Source organism: Scylla paramamosain, unplaced genomic scaffold (genome assembly GCF_035594125.1).
Source record: "Scylla paramamosain isolate STU-SP2022 unplaced genomic scaffold, ASM3559412v1 Contig157, whole genome shotgun sequence".
NCBI classification, from domain to species: domain Eukaryota; kingdom Metazoa; phylum Arthropoda; class Malacostraca; order Decapoda; family Portunidae; genus Scylla; species Scylla paramamosain.
Window position 1 is genome coordinate 10,001 of NW_026973822.1, and position 10,484 is coordinate 20,484.

Consider the following 10,484-nt stretch of genomic DNA (forward strand, 5'->3'; position numbering starts at 1 on the left):
AGAGAGAGAGAGAGAGAGAGAGAGAGAGAGAGAGAGAGAGAGAGAGAGAGAGAGAGAGAGAGAGAGAGAGAGAGAGAGAGAGAGAGAGAGAGAGAGAGAGAGAGAGAGAGAGAGAGAGAGAGAGAGAGAGAGAGAGAGAGAGAGAGGAAGGAATGTACAGCACTAGTGACGTGTTGTGGTCCCTGGCTGGCTGGGCGGTGTTAGTTGCTAGCTGTGCATAAGTGAAGTCAACCATTGTAGTCATTATTTCATCATTCACATTATTTATCTCACAAATACACTGAGAGAGATAGATAGATAGATAGATAGATAGATAGATAGAGAGAGAGAGAGAGAGAGAGAGAGAGAGAGAGAGAGAGAGAGAGAGAGAGAGAGAGAGAGAGAGAGAGAGAGAGAGAGAGAGAGAGAGAGAGAGAGAGAGAGAGATGACAGTACAGCACTAGTGACAAGTTGTGGTCCCTGGCTGGCTGGGCAGTGTTAGTTGCAAGCTGTGCATTAGTGAAGGCAACTATTGCACTCATTATTTCATCATTCACATTATTTATCACGCATATACACTGACAGAGAGAGAGAGAGAGAGAGAGAGAGAGAGAGAGAGAGAGAGAGAGAGAGAGAGAGAGAGAGAGAGAGAGAGAGAGAGAGAGAGAGAGAGAGAGAGAGAGAGAGAGAGAGAGAGAGAGAGAGAGAGAGAGAGGGAGGAAGGACTGTACAGCACTAGTGACGTGTTGTGGTCCCTGGCTGGCTGGGCGGTGTTAGTTGCTAGCTGTGCATAAGTGAAGTCAACCATTGTAGTCATTATTTCATCATTCACATTATATATCTCACAAATACACTGAGATAGATAGATAGATAGATAGATAGATAGATAGATAGATAGAGAGAGAGAGAGAGAGAGAGAGAGAGAGAGAGAGAGAGAGAGAGAGAGAGAGAGAGAGAGAGAGAGAGAGAGAGAGAGAGAGAGAGAGAGAGAGAGAGAGAGAGAGAGAGAGAGAGAGAGAGAGAGAGAGAGAGAGAGAGAGAGAGAGAGAGAGAGAGAGAGAGAGAGAGAGAGAGAGAGAGAGAGAGAGAGAGAGAGAGAGAGAGAGAGAGAGAGAGAGAGAGAGAGAGAGAGAGAGAGAGAGAGAGAGAGAGAGAGAGAGAGAGAGAGAGAGAGAGAGAGAGAGAGAGAGAGAGAGAGAGAGAGAGAGAGAGAGAGAGAGAGAGAGAGAGAGAGAGAGAGAGAGAGAGAGAGAGAGAGAGAGAGAGAGAGAGAGAGAGAGAGAGATGACAGTACAGAACTAGTGACAAGTTGTGGTCCCTGACTGGCTGGGCAGTGTTAGTTGCAAGCTGTGCAGTAGTGAAGGCAACTATTGCACTCATTATTTCATCATTCACATTATTTATCTCGCATATACACTGACAGAGAGAGAGAGAGAGAGAGAGAGAGAGAGAGAGAGAGAGAGAGAGAGAGAGAGAGAGAGAGAGAGAGAGAGAGAGAGAGAGAGAGAGAGAGAGAGAGAGAGAGAGAGAGAGAGAGAGAGAGAGAGAGAGAGAGAGAGAGAGAGAGGAAGGACAGTACAGCACTAGTGATGTGTTGTGGTCCCTGGCTGGCTGGGCGGTGTTAGTTGCTAGCTGTGCATAAGTGAAGTCAACCATTGTAGTCATTATTTCATCATTCATATTATTTATCTCACAAATACACTGAGATAGATAGATAGATAGATAGATAGATAGATAGATAGAGAGAGAGAGAGAGAGAGAGAGAGAGAGAGAGAGAGAGAGAGAGAGAGAGAGAGAGAGAGAGAGAGAGAGAGAGAGAGAGAGAGAGAGAGAGAGAGAGAGAGAGAGAGAGAGAGAGAGAGAGAGAGAGAGAGAGAGAGAGAGAGAGAGAGAGAGAGAGAGAGAGAGAGAGAGAGAGAGAGAGAGAGAGAGAGAGAGAGAGAGAGAGAGAGAGAGAGAGAGAGAGAGAGAGAGAGAGAGAGAGAGAGAGAGAGAGAGAGAGAGAGAGAGAGAGAGAGAGAGAGAGAGAGAGAGAGAGAGAGAGATGACAGTACAGCACTAGTGACAAGTTGTGGTCCCTGGCTGGCTGGGCAGTGTTAGTTGCAAGCTGTGCAGTAGTGAAGGCAACTATTGCACTCATTATTTCATCATTCACATTATTTATCTCGCATATACACTGACAGAGAGAGAGAGAGAGAGAGAGAGAGAGAGAGAGAGAGAGAGAGAGAGAGAGAGAGAGAGAGAGAGAGAGAGAGAGAGAGAGAGAGAGAGAGAGAGAGAGAGAGAGAGAGAGAGAGAGAGAGAGAAAGAGGAAGGACAGTACAGCACTAGTGACGTGTTGTGGTCCCTGGCTGGCTGGGCGGTGTTAGTTGCTAGCTGTGCATAAGTGAAGTCAACCATTGTAGTCATTATTTCATCATTCACATTATTTATCTCACAAATACACTGATATAGATAGATAGATAGATAGATAGATAGATAGATAGATAGAGAGAGAGAGAGAGAGAGAGAGAGAGAGAGAGAGAGAGAGAGAGAGAGAGAGAGAGAGAGAGAGAGAGAGAGAGAGAGAGAGAGAGAGAGAGAGAGAGAGAGAGAGAGAGAGAGAGAGAGAGAGAGAGAGAGAGAGAGAGAGAGAGAGAGAGAGAGAGAGAGAGAGAGAGAGAGAGAGAGAGAGAGAGAGAGAGAGAGAGAGAGAGAGAGAGAGAGAGAGAGAGAGAGAGAGAGAGAGAGAGAGAGAGAGAGAGAGAGAGGGAGGAAGGACAGTACAGCACTAGTGACGTGTTGTGGTCCCTGGCTGGCTGGGCGGTGTTAGTTGCTAGCTGTGCATAAGTGAAGTCAACCATTGTAGTCATTATTTCATCATTCACATTATTTATCTCACAAATACACTGAGACAGATAGATAGATAGATAGATAGATAGATAGAGAGAGAGAGAGAGAGAGAGAGAGAGAGAGAGAGAGAGAGAGAGAGAGAGAGAGAGAGAGAGAGAGAGAGAGAGAGAGAGAGAGAGAGAGAGAGAGAGAGAGAGAGAGAGAGAGAGAGAGAGAGAGAGAGAGAGAGAGAGAGAGAGAGAGAGAGAGAGAGAGAGAGAGAGAGAGAGAGAGAGAGAGAGAGAGAGAGAGAGAGAGAGAGAGAGAGAGAGAGAGAGAGAGAGAGAGAGAGAGAGAGAGAGAGAGAGAGAGAGAGAGAGAGAGAGAGAGAGAGAGAGAGAGAGAGAGAGAGAGAGAGAGAGAGAGAGAGAGAGAGAGAGAGAGAAAAGTACAGCACTAGTGACATGTTGTGGTCCCTGGCTGGCTGGGAGGTGTTAGTTACCAGCTGTGCATTAGTGAAGGCAACTATTGCACTCATTATTACATCATTCACATTATTTATCTCACATATACACTGACAGAGAGAGAGAGAGAGAGAGAGAGAAAGAGAGAGAGAGAGGTAGATAGATAGATAGAGTGAGAGAGAGAGAGAGAGAGAGAGAGAGAGAGAGAGAGAGAGAGAGAGAGAGAGAGAGAGAGAGAGAGAGAGAGAGAGAGAGAGAGAGAGAGAGAGAGAGAGAGAGAGAGAGAGAGAGAGAGAGAGAGAGAGAGAGAGGAAGGACAGTACAGCACTAGTGACGTGTTGTGGTCCCTGGCTGGCTGGGCGGTGTTAGTTGCTAGCTGTGCATAAGTGAAGTCAACCATTGTACTCGTAGTCATTATTTCATCATTCACATTATTTATCTCACAAATACACTGAGAGAGATAGATAGATAGATAGATAGATAGAGAGAGAGAGAGAGAGAGAGAGAGAGAGAGAGAGAGAGAGAGAGAGAGAGAGAGAGAGAGAGAGAGAGAGAGAGAGAGAGAGAGAGAGAGAGAGAGAGAGAGAGAGAGAGAGAGAGAGAGAGAGAGAGAGAGAGAGAGAGAGAGAGAGAGAGAGAGAGAGAGAGAGATGACAGTACAGCACTAGTGACAAGTTGTGGTCCCTGGCTGGCTGGGCAGTGTTAGTTGCAAGCTGTGCATTAGTGAAGGCAACTATTGCACTCATTATTTCATCATTCACATTATTTATCACGCATATACACTGACAGAGAGAGAGAGAGAGAGAGAGAGAGAGAGAGAGAGAGAGAGAGAGAGAGAGAGAGAGAGAGAGAGAGAGAGAGAGAGAGAGAGAGAGAGAGAGAGAGAGAGAGAGAGAGAGAGAGAGAGAGAGAGAGAGAGAGAGAGAGAGAGAGAGGGAGGAAGGACAGTACAGCACTAGTGACGTGTTGTGGTCCCTGGCTGGCTGGGCGGTGTTAGTTGCTAGCTGTGCATAAGTGAAGTCAACCATTGTAGTCATTATTTCATCATTCACATTATTTATCTCACAAATACACTGAGATAGATAGATAGATAGATAGAGAGATAGAGAGAGAGAGAGAGAGAGAGAGAGAGAGAGAGAGAGAGAGAGAGAGAGAGAGAGAGAGAGAGAGAGAGAGAGAGAGAGAGAGAGAGAGAGAGAGAGAGAGAGAGAGAGAGAGAGAGAGAGAGAGAGAGAGAGAGAGAGAGAGAGAGAGAGAGAGAGAGAGAGAGAGAGAGAGAGAGAGAGAGAGAGAGAGAGAGAGAGAGAGAGAGAGAGAGAGAGAGAGAGAGAGAGAGAGAGAGAGAGAGAGAGAGAGAGAGAGAGAGAGAGAGAGAGAGAGAGAGAGAGAGAGAGAGAGAGAGAGAGAGATGACAGTACAGAACTAGTGACAAGTTGTGGTCCCTGGCTGGCTGGGCAGTGTTAGTTGCAAGCTTTGCAGTAGTGAAGGCAACTATTGCACTCATTATTTCATCATTCACATTATTTATCTCGCATATACACTGACAGAGAGAGAGAGAGAGAGAGAGAGAGAGAGAGAGAGAGAGAGAGAGAGAGAGAGAGAGAGAGAGAGAGAGAGAGAGAGAGAGAGAGAGAGAGAGAGAGAGAGAGAGAGAGAGGAAGGACAGTACAGCACTAGTGACGTGTTGTGGTCCCTGGCTGGCTGGGCGGTGTTAGTTGCTAGCTGTGCATAAGTGAAGTCAACCATTGTAGTCATTATTTCATCATTCACATTATTTATCTCACAAATACACTGAGATAGATAGATAGATAGATAGATAGATAGATAGAGAGAGAGAGAGAGAGAGAGAGAGAGAGAGAGAGAGAGAGAGAGAGAGAGAGAGAGAGAGAGAGAGAGAGAGAGAGAGAGAGAGAGAGAGAGAGAGAGAGAGAGAGAGAGAGAGAGAGAGAGAGAGAGAGAGAGAGAGAGAGAGAGAGAGAGAGAGAGAGAGAGAGAGAGAGAGAGAGAGAGAGAGAGAGAGAGAGAGAGAGAGAGAGAGAGAGAGAGAGAGAGAGAGAGAGAGAGAGAGAGAGAGAGAGAGAGAGAGAGAGAGAGAGAGAGAGAGAGAGAGAGAGAGAGAGAGAGAGAGAGAGAGAGAGAGAGAGAGAGAGAGAGAGAGAGAGAGAGAGAGAGAGAGAGAGAGAGAGAGAGAGAGAGAGAGAGAGAGAGAGAGAGAGAGAGAGAGAGATGACAGTACAGCACTAGTGACAAGTTGTGGTCCCTGGCTGGCTGGGCAGTGTTAGTTGCAAGGTGTGCAGTAGTGAAGGCAACTATTGCACTCATTATTTCATCATTCACATTATTTATCTCGCATATACACTGACAGAGAGAGAGAGAGAGAGAGAGAGAGAGAGAGAGAGAGAGAGAGAGAGAGAGAGAGAGAGAGAGAGAGAGAGAGAGAGAGAGAGAGAGAGAGAGAGAGAGAGAGAGAGAGAGAGAGAGAGAGAGAGAGAGAGGAAGGACAGTACAGCACTAGTGACGTGTTGTGGTCCCTGGCTGGCTGGGCGGTGTTAGTTGCTAGCTGTGCATAAGTGAAGTCAACCATTGTAGTCATTATTTCATCATTCACATTATTTATCTGACAAATACACTGAGAGAGATAGATAGATAGATAGATAGATAGATAGATAGATAGATAGATAGATAGAGAGAGAGAGAGAGAGAGAGAGAGAGAGAGAGAGAGAGAGAGAGAGAGAGAGAGAGAGAGAGAGAGAGAGAGAGAGAGAGAGAGAGAGAGAGAGAGAGAGAGAGAGAGAGAGAGAGAGAGAGAGAGAGAGAGAGAGAGAGAGAGAGAGAGAGAGAGAGAGAGAGAGAGAGAGAGAGAGAGAGAGAGAGAGAGAGAGAGAGAGAGAGAGAGAGAGAGAGAGAGAGAGAGAGAGAGAGAGAGAGAGAGAGAGAGAGAGAGAGAGAGAGAGAGAGAGAGAGAGAGAGAGAGAGAGAGAGAGAGGAAGGACAGTACAGCACTAGTGACGTGTTGTGGTCCCTGGCTGGCTGGGCGGTGTTAGTTGCTAGCTGTGCATAAGTGAAGTCAACCATTGTAGTCATTATTTCATCATTCACATTATTTATCTGACAAATACACTGAGAGAGATAGATAGATAGATAGATAGATAGATAGATAGATAGAGAGAGAGAGAGAGAGAGAGAGAGAGAGAGAGAGAGAGAGAGAGAGAGAGAGAGAGAGAGAGAGAGAGAGAGAGAGAGAGAGAGAGAGAGAGAGAGAGAGAGAGAGAGAGAGAGAGAGAGAGAGAGAGAGAGAGAGAGAGAGAGAGAGAGAGAGAGAGAGAGAGAGAGAGAGAGAGAGAGAGAGAGAGAGAGAGAGAGAGAGAGAGAGAGAGAGAGAGAGAGAGAGAGAGAGAGAGAGAGAGAGAGAGAGAGAGAGAGAGAGAGAGAGAGAGAGAGAGAGAGAGAGAGAGAGAGAGAGAGAGAGAGAGAGAGAGAGAGAGAGAGAGAGAGAGAGAGAGAGATGACAGTACAGCACTAGTGACAAGTTGTGGTCCCTGGCCGGCTGGGCAGTGTTAGTTGCAAGCTGTGCAGTAGTGAAGGCAACTATTGCACTCAATATTTCATCATTCACATTATTTATCTCGCATATACACTGACAGAGAGAGAGAGAGAGAAAGAGAGAGAGAGAGAGAGAGAGAGAGAGAGAGAGAGAGAGAGAGAGAGAGAGAGAGAGAGAGAGAGAGAGAGAGAGAGAGAGAGAGAGAGAGAGAGAGAGAGAGAGAGAGAGAGAGAGAGAGAGAGAGAGAGAGAGAGAGAGAGAGAGAGAGAGAGAGAGAGAGAGAGAGAGAGAGAGAGAGAGAGAGAGAGAGAGAGAGAGAGAGAGAGAGAGAGAGAGAGAGAGAGAGAGAGAGAGAGAGAGAGAGAGAGAGGAAGGACAGTACAGCACTAGTGACGTGTTGTGGTCCCTGGCTGGCTGGGCGGTGTTAGTTGCTAGCTGTGCATAAGTGAAGTCAACCATTGTAGTCATTATTTCATCATTCACATTATTTATCTCACAAATACACTGAGATAGATAGATAGATAGATAGATAGATAGAGAGATAGAGAGAGAGAGAGAGAGAGAGAGAGAGAGAGAGAGAGAGAGAGAGAGAGAGAGAGAGAGAGAGAGAGAGAGAGAGAGAGAGAGAGAGAGAGAGAGAGAGAGAGAGAGAGAGAGAGAGAGAGAGAGAGAGAGAGAGAGAGAGAGAGAGAGAGAGAGAGAGAGAGAGAGAGAGAGAGAGAGAGAGAGAGAGAGAGAGAGAGAGAGAGAGAGAGAGAGAGAGAGAGAGAGAGAGAGAGAGAGAGAGAGAGAGAGAGAGAGAGAGAGAGGAAGGACAGTACAGCACTAGTGGCGTGTTGTGGTCCCTGGCTGGCTGGGCGGTGTTAGTTGCTAGCAGTGCATAAGTGAAGTCAACCATTGTAGTCATTATTTCATCATTCACATTATTTATCTCACAAATACACTGAGAGAGATAGATAGATAGATAGATAGATAGATAGATAGATAGATAGATAGATAGAGAGAGAGAGAGAGAGAGAGAGAGAGAGAGAGAGAGAGAGAGAGAGAGAGAGAGAGAGAGAGAGAGAGAGAGAGAGAGAGAGAGAGAGAGAGAGAGAGAGAGAGAGAGAGAGAGAGAGAGAGATAGAGAGAGAAAGAGGAAGGACAGTACAGCACTAGTGACGTGTTATGGTCCCTGGCTGGCTGGGCGGTGTTAGTTGCTAGCTGTGCATAAGTGAAGTCAACCATTGTAGTCATTATTTCATCATTCACATTATTTATCTCACAAATACACTGAGATAGATAGATAGATAGATAGATAGATAGATAGATAGATAGAGAGAGAGAGAGAGAGAGAGAGAGAGAGAGAGAGAGAGAGAGAGAGAGAGAGAGAGAGAGAGAGAGAGAGAGAGAGAGAGAGAGAGAGAGAGAGAGAGAGATGACAGTACAGAACTAGTGACAAGTTGTGGTCCCTGGCTGGCTGGGCAGTGTTAGTTGCAAGCTGTGCAGTAGTGAAGGCAACTATTGCACTCATTATTTCATCATTCACATTATTTATCTCGCATATACACTGACAGAGAGAGAGAGAGAGAAAGAGAGAGAGAGAGAGAGAGAGAGAGAGAGAGAGAGAGAGAGAGAGAGAGAGAGAGAGAGAGAGAGAGAGAGAGAGAGAGAGAGAGAGAGAGAGAGAGAGAGAGAGAGAGAGAGAGAGAGAGAGAGAGAGAGAGAGAGAGAGAGAGAGAGAGAGAGAGAGAGAGAGAGAGAGAGAGAGAGAGAGAGAGAGAGAGAGAAAGGAAGGACAGTACAGCACTAGTGACGTGTTGTGGTCCCTGGCTGGCTGGGCGGAGTTAGTTGCTAGCTGTGCATAAGTGAAGTCAACCATTGTAGTCATTATTTCATCATTCACATTATTTATCTCACAAATACACTGAGATAGATAGATAGATAGATAGATAGATAGATAGATAGATAGATAGAGAGAGAGAGAGAGAGAGAGAGAGAGAGAGAGAGAGAGAGAGAGAGAGAGAGAGAGAGAGAGAGAGAGAGAGAGAGAGAGAGAGAGAGAGAGAGAGAGAGAGAGAGAGAGAATGACAGTACAGCACTAGTGACAAGTTGTGGTCCCTGGCTGGCTGGGCAGTGTTAGTTGCAAGCTGTGCATTAGTGAAGGCAACTATTGCACTCATTATTTCATCATTCACATTATTTATCTCGCATATACACTGACAGAGAGAGAGAGAGAGAGAGAGAGAGAGAGAGAGAGAGAGAGAGAGAGAGAGAGAGAGAGAGAGAGAGAGAGAGAGAGAGAGAGAGAGAGAGAGAGAGAGAGAGAGAGAGAGAGAGAGAGAGAGAGAGAGAGAGAGGAAGGACAGTACAGCACTAGTGATGTGTTGTGGTCCCTGGCTGGCTTGGCGGTGTTAGTTGCTAGCTGTGCATAAGTGAAGTCAACCATTGTAGACATTATTTCATCATTCACATTATTTATCTCACAAATACACTAAGAGAGATAGATAGATAGATAGATAGATAGATAGAGAGAGAGAGAGAGAGAGAGAGAGAGAGAGAGAGAGAGAGAGAGAGAGAGAGAGAGAGAGAGAGAGAGAGAGAGAGAGAGAGAGAGAGAGAGAGAGAGAGAGAGAGAGAGAGAGAGAGAGAGAGAGAGAGAGAGAGAGAGAGAGAGAGAGAGAGAGAGAGAGAGAGAGAGAGAGAGAGAGAGAGAGAGAGAGAGAGAGAGAGAGAGAGAGAGAGAGAGAGAGAGAGAGAGAGAGAGAGAGAGAGAGAGAGAGAGAGAGAGAGAGAGAGAGAGAGAGAGAGAGAGAGAGAGAGAGAGAGAGAGAGAGAGAGAGAGAGAGAGAGAGATGACAGTACAGCACTAGTGACAAGTTGTGGTCCCTGGCTGGCTGGGCAGTGTTAGTTGCAAGCTGTGCAGTAGTGAAGGGAACTATTGCACTCATTATTTCATCATTCACATTATTTATCTCGCATATACACTGACAGAGAGAGAGAGAGAGAAAGAGAGAGAAAGAGAGAGAGAGAGAGAGAGAGAGAGAGAGAGAGAGAGAGAGAGAGAGAGAGAGAGAGAGAGAGAGAGAGAGAGAGAGAGAGAGAGAGAGAGAGAGAGAGAGAGAGAGAGAGAGGGAGAGACTTAACCAAACCTAACTAACTGAATTAATATAAACCTAACCTGATGGAAAGAAATAAAGAAAAATAAAAGCTGCAACCGGCCTTACCTTTCTTGAGAAGCGTCTTTTTTATGTTTTTACATATTTCCCTGGTGGCAGACGCTACTAGCCGCCCCCTGGCGACACCCCTCGCCACCTCACACATGTACAGACCGACTGCCGCTTTAAAAAGCAACAAATTCACTCCTATATCAAGTCTGACTGGTGCGTTTGTTTACATTTCTCTGGGTCTCGGTCTGGACTCAGGCCTGCAGGATGGGAGAATGTTAGAAAACGAGAGATTTTCAGGGGAAACTAGTTATAAGTCTATTATAAAATACCGTGATACAACCACGAATAATGTCTTAATAATGCACTTTTTCCTAACAGTATACTGAGGTCGACAAACTGAAAGGCTTTGGAGTAGTCAACAAAGACTGATTTCACTAATTAATTGCTTGGTATGTCAGTCACTTTGAATCGTCTTTTTGCCTTGTATATTTATGACTCTAATTTTTAATGCCTCTGTTAACAACACAACACTTTATC

The 10,484-nt window shown here is 45.8% G+C and overlaps 1 long non-coding RNA gene across 2 annotated transcripts in view; it reads right to left on the bottom strand.

The window, feature by feature from the left end:
* LOC135099610 (uncharacterized) overlaps positions 1-10,163 on the bottom strand; it is a 17,138-nt gene extending 6,975 nt beyond the window's left edge. For both annotated transcript variants that reach the window (XR_010268177.1, XR_010268176.1), the window contains exon 1: positions 10,005-10,163. This is a non-coding gene — a long non-coding RNA (uncharacterized LOC135099610). The remainder of the gene's footprint in view (positions 1-10,004) is intronic.
* Between the last annotated feature and the right edge of the window lie 321 nt (positions 10,164-10,484).